This window comes from Rhipicephalus microplus, chromosome 9 (genome assembly GCF_043290135.1).
Source record: "Rhipicephalus microplus isolate Deutch F79 chromosome 9, USDA_Rmic, whole genome shotgun sequence".
In the NCBI taxonomy this organism is placed as follows: Eukaryota; Metazoa; Arthropoda; class Arachnida; order Ixodida; family Ixodidae; genus Rhipicephalus; species Rhipicephalus microplus.
Window position 1 is genome coordinate 45,659,505 of NC_134708.1, and position 17,637 is coordinate 45,677,141.

A 17,637-nucleotide genomic window follows, 5' to 3' on the forward strand; every position below is an offset into this window, starting at 1 on the left:
TTATCTCTTCCATCTCTCTACCATATATATATATATATATATATATATATATATATATATATATATATATATATATATATATATATATATATATATATATATATATATATATATATATATATATATATATATATATATATATATATATATATATATATATATATATATATATATATATATATATATATATATATATGGTCTGGTAATTTGCCGACACACCTAAGCACATATATAAAAGAGGCGAGCAAATGTCACGTTCCCCTTGATTTTGAGTATTTGCAAGCACATTTCTTAAAACCCCAATATATACTGCAACCCTTTTGTATCCCAATAGCGCGCCAGCAAGCTCGATATGCGAAGCATCCCTCGACAACAGATTGATCTGAAAGCGTGTAGCTGACAATGGGTGCATGAAATAATTTGTTTAACAAACAAGAAGATGTATTTATTCTTTGGAGTAACCTGAAAGTGGTTTCCATCTCGTTTTTTTTTTTTTTTTTATCGTGGAACTGCATACCGACGTGCGCAACGCGCGTATTCCATTGCGGTCAATGGTGGTTCGACCCTGTTTTTCCTCTAGCAATATGGCCGCTGGCGGCTTCACTTGCTCCCGTTGGTGGCGGTATAATTCTAGTACACTATAGTGGCGGCCAGGATTGCCAATCCAGGGGTTCTCCTTGCCTGACACTCGAAAAGCAGCAGCCCATTGGCATCGATTGCGTTTCTTGTTCAAATCTTCCGCAGTTAGCTGCTGTACTTTTTGTCGATCGGCATTGCGAAGCTCCGTTTCAATTCAGCTTTGATATATCAATGCGAGCTTGTGAGTCAGACTTTAGGGGCCGCTACGACGAAGCGAACGTGTCTAGAAGCTGTGAACCACCTTCCTCCGTGCTGTGAACCATGTTAGCTGCTGTGCTTCATCGACCTTCGGCTGCGCAGCCTCCAGCGTGAAAACTCAACGCCGGCAAATCGCGCGAAGACTGCCTACGAAGACGGAGTAATCTTGCACAATGTGGGCGTGTTCGCCGTTGAGTGAAAATGCGCTGCTTTGCATCTGAACATGGCCCTTTTCTTTTGTATGCGCTACAGTTTTTGTCATTTCATAAACTATTTCGACTTATACAGCTAATGAGATGCACACCTTGTGAATGTTTGAGATTGTTGTCACATTCGCTGAAAATGTCTTTACTGATAAAATTTGTAGCACAGATTACAGCATAAGTACTACTTGTTTCTGCTTAAAATGAGTCTGCTGCAATATATGCTCGTAAATTCAATACATAGTAGAGCCAAGTGAACCTTCAGTACATATACGCATTTGTACATTTTTCGTAAGTTTGCAGTGAAGCACACTACAGTTGCATGAACTATATAGTCCATCCAGTTCGGGAATTACCTAGCTTTGTCCTCTGAAGAACGTCACTAAAACGAATTTACGTAATGCCATCCACAAGACAAATTCACAAAAACAGCAGCGCTATGTCCACACTACCTTTCTTATATGCAGTGTTCCCGTATACATTCTTTTTAGTCATGCATCATAAATCCGTTCACCCTTCTACCAGAGTAATCAGAACTTTTTTTTTTCTTACAACCCAACCGCAGCCTCCAAGGAACTGCTCATATCAGTGTACGCTTGGATACTTCACCACTCAGAACCTATCTCAAGTCAGCGGAGAATGGGTCATCACTGAAAGCAAGCTCATGAGCCAAAATCCTCGCAAGGTATGGTTGAAGACACTTTATTTATTGAACATAATTTGTTCAACCATTTATATTTTACCCTGCTCATTTTTTTTTCTTCTCAGAAAACTGGACTAAAGAGAGACTATCGATTTTCAAGCTACCCACATCCAGTCGTAAGAAGCAATACAGTTGCCATAGTGACAACCCCATGCGCCATCAATATGCCAGCTGGACAAACGGAAGCCTTTTACTGAAAAACACTGAAAGCGTACGGTATGTTCAATCTGTACAAAGTTGGATGCACAGATTGTTGTTTCTTTCTTTATGAATTACTGAGTTTACAGGAAATGTGTAGGCTTCAAAACTCTTTAACAGTGCTTGTCATGGGCTGCACATACTGTACTTCACTCTACGTGTCAAATTTGCATAGAGTATCACATATAACTAGGTAACAAATGGGCTTGTAGTAGTGCATATTTAGAAGCACTTCTTTTTCACATTTTGTATAGATTGCTGTGAATGTAAAGACTGTTGCAAGACAGTGGTAGGTACAAGCTATAGTAGTGTTGAAACAGTTACTGATACCGCATGCATGTTGGGACAGACACTATCAAAGTTTAAAAAAAAAAACCGTGCAAGAACTCAAGCCTTCATTAAGCAAGACATGTTTTGCAGAGGTAGCAATCACAGAGCCGAACCATGAGAGTAAAATACCTAAAAGAATAAGGAACAATGAAAATGGTTGGATCGCATTCGGCAAGCACTTTCAAATCATGAATGATAATCTGTCACTAACCCTCAAAAAGAAGGTATATAACAGCTGCGTCTTGCCCGCACTTACCTACGGAGCAGAAACCTGGAGACTTACAAAAAGGGTTCAGCTTAAATTGAGGACGACGCAGCGAGCGATGGAAAAGAAAATGATACGTGTAACCTTACGACACTAGAAGAGAGCAGAGTGGGTCAGGGAACAAATCGGTGTTAAGGATATTGTAGTTGAAATCAAGAAGAAGAAATGGACATGGGCTGGGCACGTAGCACGCAGGCTGAATAACTGCTGGTCGTTAAGGGTAACGATTGAACTCACAGAGAAGGAAAATGCATGAAGTGAGTACGGAAGGTTAGGTGGGCCAGTGATATAAACAGTTTGTACGTGTAACGTGGCAGCAGAAAGATCAGGATTAGGTTGATTAACTGATCATGGGAGAGGCCTTTGTCCTGCAGTGGGTGTAATCAGGCTGATGGTACGCCAAAGACAAGCACCGACATGCACTCAAGCAGTGAGCCTTAGTGTTTAAATGTATGTCAATATTTGTGCTTCGAAAGATGTTTGTTTGCATGACAGAGTAACGCAATCAAAATTGGATGTAATCAGTAATTTGCATTTGCTTGCATTTATTCCAGTGAGACTCCATGACCACCATTCCTAGCTTGTCCAAGGGCTCCAGTTCAGCGTCCTAAATCTCATCTGCTGAGAAATGCTGCTGTTCAGTTGTTTTCCTCCTCTAATTAATTTAGTTTGGTTTGTTTTTGCAAAATTTTGCGATCACTCTGGACAGACATGTGCGAGCACCAACGAAAACAAGGGGCTCCCAGTTTGAATTAGCTGTTGTGGATACCAATGTGTTCAAATTGTCGAGAGATTTCACCGAATAGAAATACACAGGTCTGTGCGCTTTTACTTAACCGAGTTCGAATAACGAATTTTTACTGTAATATTATTTGTTCTATGCAAAAAACCTAATGCACAATTAGGGATTTTTAAAAGTATGTTAATTTTTAACAGAACAATGACTGAGTGCACTCAGTAGCTATAGTCTAAGTTGGCCAGTGTTTGCATATATTGACAATTCGAAAGTCTACTAACAGCTATTTCCTTGATATTGGTGTGAAATATGTAGCCAAAAGGACTAGTTTTGTATGATACTCGTTTTAAGAGTGAGGCAGACAGTTAGAAAGTAGTCAAGAATAAAAATGTGAATTCAGGTTCTGTCGTTGTTGATCGTTTGGGCAGTTAAAAAAAACCTAATTTATTCATCTGTCAATGCAAAGCATAAAACCTTTGAAGATCATTCAAAAAATAAGGGTCATTTGGTTCCAAGCAAGTAAATATTCATTAGCAGAAGTTTTTATTGGTGGGCTTAGTTTAGCAAAAACCTACTTCACTTTTCTACACAATCACTGCTAACTTCTTAGTGCTTCTGGTACCGTTGCAGTAGTTTCTTTAGTCAAACTGAATAAAAGATCGCCGCTTGGTAATTGAACCTGTTGTGAACGGTGATCGTGAATTTCTCACTGTCTTCTAATCGTACCCAGAGCCACTGTTTCGAGTGAAAGAAGAAATAATCACACGGTGCTGGCACAGTAGGGCGAGCAATTAGTGTTCGCTGCCAAAATATTTGATCTTTTCATTGGTTCTGATTGTGGTGCAAGGATGCATGTTGTCATGTAGGAAGCCAATTCCGGATGAGAATTTAAGACGTCATCAACATTTATTATACTTATTACTGTGGTGAGTGTTTCACAGTATATATCAGCTGTAAATGTGGCCCACATTTTATGAAATTAAACACTAAAAATTCTCTCTGTGACTTAGAAAATGGTAGCCATCATTCTTTAACTGGAGTAAGCTAATTGCTTGAATTTTTTTCGGCTTTTGTGAAAAGGAGGGGTGGCACCACTGTGCTGTTTCTGCAGTTGCGTACACTTTGAAGCGTCGTCACTTGTGCAAACAGTGTGCGAAAACAAATCATCCCGGTTTTATTGGTAGCAGTTCAGAAACGCTCATCCACTTAATGTCCTTTAGGGTTTGAGTTGGTCGGTAAGCATTTTTGGAACCTAGCTTTGTGATATCTGGTCATATGGGCTACAATTGTACAAATTGTAGCGAGGCCAACAAGGGGAACTTTGTTTTACAGACCAGTAACTGTTAGTCCTCAATCTATTGCAATATCCTGTCCACTTGAACAGTTTGGTTGGTCTTGATGCTTGGCGTGGTGCTTCACTCTTATTTGTGTGCATTTGTGAAGCCATTTCGAAAGTCTCAACGCCGTGTTCCGACACTTGTTTCACTCCTCACAGTTGATCCATGAACTGTGCACAACTCCTCGTAAATTGGAAAAGCTAGTGATTCCTTTTCATGAAAAATTGTAAATACAGTGTGCAACCCACAACAGGTTGGAGAAGCAATATTCGCTAACATTGTTGTCTGCGTTCCCCGTCAAGCAGATGACTATTGAGCCAGAAGAATCACTTCAGTACTTTCGCTGAGAAGTAGCAGATTGTGCTGTGCACATAACTCTCCAGTCTGACATGCAACTACTTAAAGACTAGGAAATGGCCCTTACTTTGTGAATAAACATCATAGAACATTTCATTAGGCAGATTTGACTGCAATGATTATTCAGCGCCTATTTTTTTAACATTGCTACCATGACTTCCAGCACTTCTCAGCTGTCTATAGTGTTATTGGTGTTCGATATGTCCCTATTGTATGTGTATATGTCATGTGCAGTGTATTGCAAGTCCTATTTACTGGTGCATGATTTCTTTTTTACGAATGAGTGCTTTTGGGAGCACCAACAGGCATCCTTGGTCTCATGTGTCAGCTGATCTACAGTAGGCGAGCAAGGGCAAGGGTAGCTAATTCCCTTAACTTGTAATCCGTGACAACTTTCACAAGAATGTTGACTTGCTGAAATGTTTTACTCGGGCTTTCACTATTCGCCAACTGTTACTCAATTAAAGTGCCTGTCACTGCAACCCTTTTACCTCTTTTGAAACGTAAACCAAGTTTCCTTTTCAACGTGATCCTGTAAATGGTGCTTTCCCAGAATGCACTTGCTTACCACAACTGGAAGTTGATCTAGTTAGCCGTAAAAAGATCGGACGCACAGGTAAAAACATGGATTCTAAACACAATATTGAGAACAATGTTATAGGCAGGTATACCTAGGACAACAGTGCGGGGTCATTTCTTTTTATTCAACACGATGTGCTTCTCACCAATTTGTTGTCAAATATCATAATGCGGTTGAGGCTAATCGTACTGACACTGCACTTTTTGAGAGCATGTATGGTGAGATAGACAATGGGCAGCACAGTAACAAGTACTGTGCAAGGGGGTACGGGCGACGGAATGGCATTGTTGGCACGCCTGTTCCAGGCGCGGCCGTTCGAGTAAGTTGAAGGCACGCTAGTTCAAGGCGTGGCGCTTTGTGAAAAACGCATTAAATTCACCATTTTCTGCAAGTTTCTGTCGGAAATGAAGGTTGTGTCTATGAAATTTAGCACCCAATTTTTTAGTTTGCCGAAAACCGTGAAGGCAAATATTTTGTTTAGCATACGTAATAAATTAACGCTCATTTTGAGTGCAAACATTGTAAGACTCATGATATTTGTGCGCTTGCCAATAGAAATTAATTGACTTGCTCAATGATGTGTTTGTATGTACATGGACATATTATGTTGATTTTGAAGGCGGGTACAATAAATGTCATCGCATCTTTAAAATTTAAGATGAACTTTGTTTATTTTCCACACAACCTCAACTTTGTGACCCCCCGCTGACGGGCCGTTTTTTTTTTTTTTTCGGGAAAGGTGGCAGCTTTACTCGGGATACAACTTGAAGAGAATGAGAAATTCAAGATCACCGTTCGCAACAGGTTCAATTACCAGGTTGCGATTTCTTATGCAGATTGACTAAAAAAACTACTGCGACAATATAAAAAGTGTTAAAAAGTTAGCAGTGATTCTGTTGAAAAGTGAAGTAGGTTTTCGCTAAACTAAGCCCACCAATAAAAACGTTCGCTAATGAATATTTCCTTGTTTGGAACCAAATGGCCTTTACTTTTTGAATGACCTTCAAAGATTTTATGCTTTGCATTGACAGATGAATAAATGACTTTTTTTTTGTGCCAATGGCGCATAGTCATCAACGACACTGCTCAAACGAAGGATGGTGGCAGAAGCTGAATTCACATTTTGACTGGGAATTCATATTCCGATGACTGGGCAGTCTGAACAACCTCAGATGACGAAGGGGAAGTAATCACAATAACTTATCAGTTCTATTATTATCATCTTTTCACCTATGCAGATGTGTTCTTTCTTAGCTGACGTGCTATCTCCACAAATGCAGCTCATTTCAACCCTGAAATGGTATTGATAATTTTTTGCAGAGTCACGTAGTCATTCTGATCAATAACAGATTAAGTGCTCTGCATAACTTGTGTAGATTGTGTAGACTGCATAACTTGTGTAGACTCAAATTTGGAAAGCGAATTGCTATAGTTCACACTGCGCCGCTATACAGAGTTTTCAACTGCCCTGGCTTTGTGATAATTGTGTTTTTTTCTTCCTCCGTGGCATTGAGGTATCAATTGATCTGGTTGTCTACATACAGTGGCTAAATACATTATGACCCACTGTGATAAACCATTGTAACAATATAGTGTCATACAGCGATCAAGAGAATAATAAAGCATGCTTTCTATACTCTGTGGCATGTTGCCTGAGGATCGCTGAAGATGCAGGTTAGCTGTGACCGCTCTATAATGAAGTTAAAAGAAAAAGTAGTGCTTTGGAAGATCCTATGTTGTAATTAACAACTGCTAGCTTGACACCAAGGTGCTTTCCTTAACTTACTGTTAGACTGATTCACATAAATTTTGTGGTAATATTTAATAATGTAATTGCGTGCTTTTAAAAATTTTTCGTCTCACATACCAACTAGGACTAGTAATACAGGCCACGAGGACAGCTGGCCTATATACTGAGATAGAGATGTTATTTCACTGTTTTCAAGGTTTACTTAATGGCTTTCCTACAAGAACAGTATGCAAAGGGCACGTAAAACAGAGGTCAAGCACTAATATACGCTGTACGATGTTGTACTTTGTTGTGCCAGTCACATTGATCAAAGTTGCATAGCATTTCAGCAGTTGACACTCCTTTGTGTACAATACCCTGAACGTCAAGAAAATGGGGGCCACACATCTATCTTCGCCACCCTGGTTTAAACAAGCTCTGCCAGGATGTAAGCTCTGCATGTTTATAAAAGGGAACAACTGAGCATGTGGCCTGGAATTCGCGGCAATTTCTGACAGCACCATCAACTGACAGCCGGACAAACCACATCCGCTTTTTGTATCTTGATTGAGAAAGCAAAATAATTAGTTGTGGTTCTTGCACAGGCATTGCTACATTACAATCGCACTTCAGTCTCGCAGTGAGCAAAATCAACAAAAGCAGGCGTGCTTCCTCTTACTGGCAGTTTGTGGTACTGTAGGCGGCTACAGCAGAACAGAGGCCGTGTGCTCTTGTGTTCCCTATCGTAAAAAATGACAAAGTGCAATTATTCTGTGAAGACCTGCTTCTGTGTGATAGCGCACCTAAAGTTTCATCGAGGTGATGTGCCATAGCACTGTCCATCTGCCTTTCACACTGTACTATAGGGCTGAAGGAAGAAACCGAAACTGCTCAATGAAGGGTGAAGACAAAAAAGAGGAGCACTCACACTGTCGGCAAAAAAGCGCGTGCCGATGTTCGAGGCTGCGCAACATTTGAGACAGTTCACGGCTAGGTGTCTGGTCTGGAGAACTCGTTGACGTCCTTGGGGTCTGTTCTATTTCTGGAATCCGACTGGGTGACTTGCACCAAAGACTGGCTGACGTCCTGTCGTTCCAGCTGCTGCCCCTGACTGCTGGGCAATCAACAACTAGGCCTGCAGGCCCGCTGGGTCACTGGCTCAGGGATCACTCAGAGTGCCACGGTTCCCGCCGCCATCAAAAGTGGCTGCAAATCCTGATTTGCTGTGAGCTGCTTTTCCTTCTACTGTTCCAAGTGGCTGGCATGACCGTGGTGTACTGTCTGAGCTACCAAGCTACTACTACAGTACTCAGTACTGCCGCGGGTGCGGAAAACAGCCGTGTCAGGGCATGGGCTGGCTTACGCTGACGACATCAGAGGCACGTCGTTCCAAGGGATTGGCGTCCAGCAAGCCACTAACTAAACATGGCGAGAAACTTCCAATTCATACGTGCATTTAGCACAGCACTGCACATGACAGACTGAATTAGTCACAGTTACTTAATATTTACACTTTTGCCGGTGAATATGTTTTTTTTTGTGTGTGTGTGTGTACACTTGTTCGATTGAGTTCCTTGGCTAGTGGTCCTAGGTCAAAGACTGGGTATTACATCACAATCCAAGTAACTGCTACCAATTCCTTTCACTGCAAATCCTGATTTGCTGTGAGCTGCTTTTCCTTCTTTTGCTTTATTGCTTCAAATCAACTGCCAGAAATATGTTTCATATGTGTAAGGTCCGAGTGGGTTGCAGCAAGTTGTGCCATGTATTGACTGCTTTCTCTGTTCTTTCATTCCGTCAAGCACTCTAAAGGCTACACGGATAGTGACAACAAAAGGTTTTTCGAAAAGTTTTATGAGCATGCATAATGATCTTAAGCACTTTCCTTCCTTTTTTTCTCTTTAAGTCCGTTAACTCTCTTTCAGGGTGATCACAGGCTGAATTCTAGTGTTATTTTACTACCGTAAAGCGTGGCGGGAGTATGTAGTGGCTGCTTTGATTGCGCACCACACTAATGCTCAAATCAGCCAATGGCAGTGCCTCTTCATTCATGACAAAGTCGAGCCAATGTATTGTGGAATTCGCCTAGAGCGGAGTGAGTGATCTGTAGCTAAGGTGTCTTTGAAATATAATTGAAAATTCTTCGGCACGTGCATTGCTGTAACATTTGGCTTGCATGTTCTCATAAGCGCTGACTACTGGTTAATAGTGTTCTCTCACCATGTTCGCAAAGCGTTGCAGCGTACCTATAATGACATATGTCAAATGAAATCTCAAGCTGAACCTGGAAAAATGTGTTTCTGATATGTGTTCTAGTTTGGCATCTTACACATAGGGGCTGTGGTGCACTATATAGATAAGTAGGTATGGAAGGTTTAAAAATAGGGAAAGTCTATATGTGTTTGGCCAGTTAAACTCTTCTAAAGATGAAAGATGATTGGGAGGAACACTGGTAACTGCACTGTCTTCATCGTTCTTGTGCAGGTCTTCCAGTTATTGTGTTGTATTAAATTACAAATTTGCAATGCAAGCTTACCTGAGCTCTCTCACTGGAGTAGCTTGACAGCTGCAACAGCTTCAGTTGACAAGCAATGAGGGGGAAGGGTCAAAACCTATTACAGTCTGTCACCTGACTGAGCAACAAAACATCTGTAGTTGCAATGCTTTGGTGCAACGAAAGGAAATAATAGCAATAATATCATTTATATTCTAAAGTAGTACACGTGGCTAGGCCTGCCAAAGCCATTTGGTGAGTGGTGTGGCAGAGCCTGGCAGACAGCAAAACAAATAGAATATGTTACATTATTGTAGATTCATGGCAAAAAAAGGATGATAAGACAAAAAAAAAAAGAAAATGCACATTCGATTAGAAACAGCACGGCATCCAAGCGATAGTAATTACCATTATACTGTAGTTCGAAAAATTGAAAGTTAGTAAAACATTGAAATAGAGCTATATTTCTTAAGCGCAATTTTTAAGCAAAATTGTGCTGCTCTACAAGGTTTTTGGAATATTGGGAACAGTGCACATTAACTTGATATTAGTCCTCAGTGTCCCTCCTGTTGTGGAACTCCATAGTTAAGCAGCACTGGGGCCAGGGCTTGCTCCGTTACCAACTTTTGTCTAACGCGTCGTCTGGGAGAAAAGGGGTGTAACTAAGTGTCATGTTGTCAGTGCTGTCCTGTATGTTTCCAGCATGTACATCATACAGCGGCTGGATAAAAGTTTCTCTTCAGAAAAAGTAGGAGGTACCCCAGACAACACGAGCGGTTTTGAATGATTTGAGAATTGTTTTTATTGAATTCGTATGTCCATACATTAGTCAGTGGAGCAGTGTGCCTCTAGCCGGAATATGTTCATTTGTACACTGTTCTATCTACTAACAAAAATGAGTGAATATACAATTTCTTCAAAATAAAAGTGACTGCAGATGCACATTGCTGTTTCAAGTAATTTAAGCAGTACCAAAATAGAACCGATTGTGTTTGTGTTGATTCACGGCCAAAGTAATTTGATGTCCCAGCGAATGAAATGACCCACGTAGTGTATATAATTGCATGGATTAGAACTCTTCAAGTGCAAATACACTTTAAGAATTTGTTTTGCCTCATTATGAAAACATCGGCGAAGGCAATATAGACTTGCACCATGCACCTGCACAAATAAATTTGGCAGATGCCATTCACCTTAGGAATCGATGTTATGCAAAGCATGCAGAGGGAGGGTCACTGTGTGGCAATTTTTCATTGAGAAATAAGTTACAAAATGACGCTAAAGATATGTAAGATGTTTTACACACAGATACATGTTAAACAGTTGCATGTTTACTGTTACATAACAATGTCAACAGCAACATGGGTATCAGCTACACCAGAAGTGATAACCTGATAAGTATCTTTTGTGCCAACGAGGTAGGTGGCCCTGGACACCGCTTGATAAGTGAGTTTCAGCGGATAGCGCTTCAGTGGAACGGTTCGTCTGTTTGTCTTTGTAGGCATTCTTAGTGTGCCCATGATTCGGCGGCACAGTTGGACCAGCTCGTTAAGTGCAGAAAGTTCGACATATTCTGCATGCTTGCTTCGTTATCAGTTTTAATGGGCTATGAAAATAGTTGTTCATGTACAGAGGGGATCACTGTTAAATAGAACACTTTCGTGTGCATAGTCCGCATTTCGCTTTCTCGCAAAAGCATAGTGGCTTATATTTGTATCAGACTACTTCTGGTTGACTGTTCTGACTTCTTTTGATAGACCAGTGCCGTGCACGAATAATTTTTCTACGTCTACCAGCAGTTATGGGGCTTCAATATGACAAGTGCTCATTACAGTGTTCCCTTTGACACTTTGACAATAGACAGTACTGTACCTTGTTTGTGTTTGCAATGCATGTTACTAGTGTCCTGGACAGGAATGATATTGAAAACTCTTTATTTTGGGCGGTGGGATCACTCTTAGTGCAACCAATGTAACATACACACGGCCCTACATGGTGCTTTAGCTCATCATTTAGCATGGTGAGTTTCTGTTAAACTAAACATTCTTTTTCCTAGGTTCATTGTCTGTCATAATCATTGCTTTTGAACTACAATTGCACTGTTGCCTTGGTAAAGGATAATTACTTTGGTTGTAATTCACAAGCAATGGGTGACTTGTAACGGTGATTCCTTACTTTTTTAAGCACTAGCCCTCTTTTTGGCCTTGCCCAACATGTTGGTCTATTGGTTACAGGGCTTGAGCGCTGACCCAAAGCCTGCAAGATCAATTCCTGGCCGCATGACCACAGTGTCTATGAAGACGAGAATGCTTGAGTAATATGTACTTGGATTCAGCTGCACGTTAAAGCACCCAGGCGGTTGAAATTTCTGGAGCCCTCCACTGCAGCATCCTTCATAATTATATACGGTTTTGGGATGCTAAGTACTAACAATTATCATTGCTTTTGTCCTTGTGCATACTGAGTGAAACAACTGGGTGTCTGGCCATTATTGTGCTTACCTCAGGGTTTCCTAAATTGTTCAATGCAGTTGATGTAGAAGTATTTGTATATTTGCAGCTTGTTCACTTTGGATAGTTTTTCTTCTTAAGAAAGAAAGAGAACTCGTGATGCCTTATTATGTCGTATACGGTTAAGTCCTCAGCTGCTTCTCAGCGCCATTTAAGATAGCATCTATCCTTATTGATTCCACTGGCGTGTAAGCAAAGTGTACAATTGCATTTTTTTTTAATGTTACACTGTTCAGTAAAGGTGTGATCATCCTAGGGTGCAGTACTGTCCCCTAGGACCACAATGAGCAAACAGATGCTTGTGCAGTAGTAGCCCCACTAAGATCTGAGAAAGCTCTATTCCAGTCTTCATTGCAGGTGGGAGACAATATGAGACATTCAAATCAAAATGAAGCTCCACAATTGCTTGTATTTTGGTGCTACAGTCAAACCGGATTATATAATGACCTCTGGTAGATTAAATGATCCTTTGCGTCGAACTACTTATGTGGATTCCTGGCTGTGTAGTGATGACTCGCCAGCCCGCCGTGCAGTGTCACCGTTGAATTGTCTGGTCATTTGTTAATACAATAGATGGGAAAGAGGGACAGCAATGTAAGAAATTGTAGTGCATAGAATTGTCTTTATGCACTGGTTGAAGTATCACAGGTGTGTTCTCTTCATAATGCACCACTTCATTATTGATGGAAACTAAAAAAAATAGACCTATGAATTGTCTTGAAAAACATGTACCCGGTACACCCATTCAGTTTCATGGCATCTATGGTTCATATTCCCAGTATTATTTAGCCACTGCAGCTTTTTTTATTATAGTCCACCCACATATGGTGTGCTAAATGGGATAAATAATACTTGGCACATTGGTTTGGTTCACTGGGCATTCATATCCTTTATGCTTCTGCATCGTACTGCCTCAAGTGTTTTTAAATTCAATATTTCTTTCACAACTTCAAGTGCTGAGAGTTGAGCTGGCCTATGCGTAGAGCTTTTTTTTTTTCAAAACTATAAATCGTTTCACCTTACGAATTACTGAAAGAATATTTGTGCAGGTATGGTAGTAATGGTATATAATATATTTCTAACGACCAGGCCCAGTTCATGCCAATAGTAAAAGTATGTTTGAGCAAACTGTGTTCTTCATAGTGACTTTAACAGTGTTCTGTGTGCTTTTGCAGATGTGCTTATCCCCTCTGTAAAGAAGCAAATAAGTTTTATGCTTTGAATATTGACAACAATGCATTGCACTTGCACCTTCTTGGAAATCATTTGCCATTTAGCACATTTGCTGGAGCTTAATGCATTATGAACATGAGAATGTGACAGTGATGTGGCCATGTCTGTGGACTGCTATTAAGGACCGTTTGCATTGAAATAAGTGAAAATGACTATTCAGTTTCTGCTCTGTAATTCAATTAAAATTTGGAAACCTGTAATAGTTTCATTGTGGTGTGCGCATGTGTGTAAGCTTTAGTGTAAAGAAGTTGTGCCTGCCTGACAAAGCAGAAGTCCAGGTGTTTACTAACACACATCTTTACCTACCTATATGCGCTATGAGTAACAGTTTCGTGAATAAGTAACTGCAATTTCTAATACTTGCTGTTGGCACCTTGATATTTCACTGCAATATGTAAATAATAGTAATATAGTAGCAGTCTGGTGTTGCTTCTATATGCCTTTCCTCTGTAAAACCTTTGTGTATGTCTCTGTATAGGTCTCAACAAAGTATTGAAATAATATTGACAAACTTGATTTACTCCTTTCACAGTGCCACATGCTGAGTAATAACCACTTATGTTTGCTATAATGTTTCTCTATTCTCTTTTACCACCAAATGTCACACCATTTTCATTAGATTGTTTGCTGATGACATCGTTCTGTATCGTGCCATCAGAAGTGATGAAGAGGACTAGCAATACCTATAATTTGACCTCGAATCCATCAATTTATGGCGTTCATCATGGCCTATGAGGCTAAATCGCTGCAAGGCTAAACTCGTCTCCTTCACTAGAAATTCTTGCCACTTCCCTACCACATATACATCTAATCACACTCGTACAATGTCAGCCACGTTATAAAGGTATCTGGACCTTCACCTCCGATCTGACGTTTCCTGGAACTGCCAGATTGATTACAATTTTGCAGCTGCTAAACCCTGCCTTGCAGTGCCTGCACATGCGTAAAAACTTTCGTGTGTTATCTTAACGTGCCCTAAAATTGAGTAGGTGTCTGCCATGTGGAACCCCAGTACCAGCATACACTCAAACGTCGTTATTTCATAGTTGCATCTTACATGAAACTAAGTTTTTATATTAAAGAATTTATTATAAAAATTCATTTCTAATGCCACCTATTACAAGACTGTTTTTATTTATTCGTTATAACCAATTTTTTATTAAATCTGGGTTCGTTATATCGACGTTTGAGTGTATATAATTGATAACATAATATCTCTGCAGATACCTGCTGCTCACTTCATTTTCTCTGACTACTCTCGTTTCACTGTGTCACTGCCTTAAAAGCTCCTGCTGGTGTTGATAACCTTTCTCATTCCTGTAAACTTGCTCACTTATCTCTTTTGCATACGTATTATCATCATCTATTGCTTTATGATGACTTCTTTCAGTAACGCTTAGCCATGTTTCTATGCCGTGATTGTACTCTCACTATTGCAAACTCATTTCCTGCCGTACTTTCACCCTTCGCTGATTCGTTCATTCCAAAAACCATCATTAAATGGAACCAGCTGCCTTGGAGTCTTCTAATAGAAAGCAACGTTTTAAAATTCAATGATAAAAGATAACCAAGTTCAGTGTTCTGGTATCTTCTGAATAACCCATTTCATTTTTATTTTGTGCTCTATTATTATGTTATTCTATTGTATCACATTACCTTTTTAAATATTCTTTTAATACTTCCAAAGTGTTCTGTTATTGTGTTGCCTTTTTGATTATGCTTAAGTAAGTGTTGTCTTGTTTGCAAAATTTTATGGTTGCTTTGCATCTATTACATTGTATATATTTTTTCTCACACCCTTATGTAATACCCTCTCATTGAAAATCATTAGAAACTCCTTGAAGTAAGTAAATTCTCGCTTTGATAATTCATTTCTTTACCTTTTGTCGCAGGTGATGCCGAAAGCACATTTAGTGTGACGACTTCAGTGCAATTTTTCGTCATATATCCTTGGCAGTTGATCATTTTGGCATTAAAAGGGGGCCTTCTAAGCATGAATCGATGTATGGTTATTGTTAAAATGGAGTGGGATTTGTTAACAATTATTGATTGATATATGGGGTTTAACGTCCCAAAACCACTATATGATTATGAGAGACGCCGTAGTGGAGGGCTCCGGAAATTTAGACCACCTGGGGTTCTTTAACGTGCACCCAAATCTGAGCACACGGGCCTACAACATTTCCGCCTCCATCGGAAATGCAGCCGCCGCAGCCGGGATTCGAACCCGCGCCCTGCGGGTCAGCAGCCGAGTACCTTAGCCACTAGACCACCGCGGCGGGGCTTTGTTAACAATTATGAAAAAGTGGGATATGTTGTGAGAATTGTGTGTGGTCATGTAAATGTGTGAAATAATATACAGCGAATAGCTCACTTTGTATTTTGTGGTAAATTAAGCTTTCACTTGAGCAGGACACAGACCTTAATGGGAAGTGTACGAACAGTACTAGTACTCATGAAGAACCAATTTTTTATGCAAATCACATAAATATGTCATTAGTTGAAAATTGTTATGTCATTCGGTTCCTTGCTAACAATTTTTCCCCTTCTATCATAGTTTCCAGTTTCTTTTATACTTACCTCTTTCACTCATATTTTGTTTCTTATGCTTCATGTGTTGAAATAGGGTACGGATTCTGTTGCTATACAGCTATGTGCCAAAACAAGTGCAATAAATGCCTAATGTTTTAGATCCAATTAAGACATTTGGTAGTTTAGGCATAGTATTGGAATCCCATCTAAATCAGGTCCATGTGCATTTGCAGGTTTTTGCATGTATTATATTAGGTCGAGCATTCGCTTACAGATAGGTGGGAAATGTTGTAAAAGGTGTTGTCATTCCACAGCTACTTCTACACTAACATATGGTTTAAATAGGCAAAGGTAATCATGTACTGTATTTACAAGTGCAGCAACATTCTTTTATTACCTGGTACTGTAGTCCACTTGCAGACAATGTAGGTAACATGGTTTTCAATGCCCTTTCTGTTCTTTTTGCATGATCTCTTGCGCAGCATCCCATGAGAAGGACCATTCACTCATGTCCGTAGAAGGTGGACTGTACTCCTGCCGACAGTGCACCTATGTTACCAAGAACAGTGGACACATGCGAAGACACCTTTGCAAACACACCGGCGAGCGGCCCTTCCAGTGCCACTTGTGTCCAGCTGCATTCGTTCAAGGCAGCCATCTTAAAGACCACATTCGTACACACACAGGAGAGCGTCCCTTTTCCTGTGACCAATGCAGTGCATCTTTCTCAACGAAAACGGTCCTCGTGAACCATGTGCGCACCCACACAGGAGTGCGTCCTTTTTCCTGTGATCACTGCAGTGCGTCTTTTTCATGCAGAACGAACCTCAAGTGTCACGTGCGCACCCACACAGGAGAGCGTCCTTTTTCCTGTGATCACTGCAGTGCGTCTTTTTCATGCAGATCGAACCTCAAGTGTCACGTGCGCACCCACACAGGAGAGCGTCCTTTTTCCTGTGATCACTGCAGTGCATCGTTCTCTCTGAAAGCGAGCCTTGTGGACCATGTGCGCATCCACACAAGGGAGCGTCCCTTTTCCTGTGACCTCTGCAATGCATCCTTTTCACGGAAACGGTACCTCGTGGGCCACATGTCCTGTCGTCATAAAAACAGGAAGCTGTGAAAAGTGAGTGGTTTACTGCCTTCTGTAAGGGGGAGGCACATCAGGCTGAAGAGAGCTCGTTGATTAGAAGACACAGAGAAAGAGTAGTTTGAGTTTGGGGTTTGGAAGTTATCTTAGTTTGGCAAGTGATAACGGCATGCATACATGGGACGAAAAACGAGGGGTAGAAAAAAGTGCAAAGAAGAGGCCACCTTCTTGAGAAGCAAGTATCCACACTATCGTGCACTTTTTCTAGGTAACAATTTCCTGATGAGAAAAACTGGTGAGCGGCCACATGCATTAGTTTTAAACTTTGTGCCTCGTGGAAGGTGCGAGGAAAAAGGATTAAAGACCATACTTTTTTTAATTGCGTGTCTGATAATCTGCATATTCAGCTATGGTGGTGGTGCTATTGTTTTTGTCCCCCTTGATTTGTTTCTCTTGATGTCAGAATACTGCATAATAATTAGAAACTACATGTAATTAATTAT

At 40.4% G+C, this 17,637-nt stretch overlaps 1 long non-coding RNA gene across 2 annotated transcripts; it reads left to right on the forward strand.

The window, feature by feature from the left end:
• The first annotated feature begins 673 nt into the window (after window positions 1-673).
• LOC142771711 (uncharacterized) lies at window positions 674-16,660 on the forward strand. Of its 2 annotated transcripts, XR_012886092.1 has the most exons (5): window positions 674-1,076; window positions 1,606-1,725; window positions 1,809-1,959; window positions 8,374-8,500; window positions 16,527-16,548. It is a non-coding gene; the product is annotated as an uncharacterized LOC142771711 (long non-coding RNA). The 2 variants fall into 2 exon arrangements; XR_012886091.1 differs by having other exon boundaries at window positions 8,374-16,660.
• Window positions 16,661-17,637: the final 977 nt, after the last annotated feature.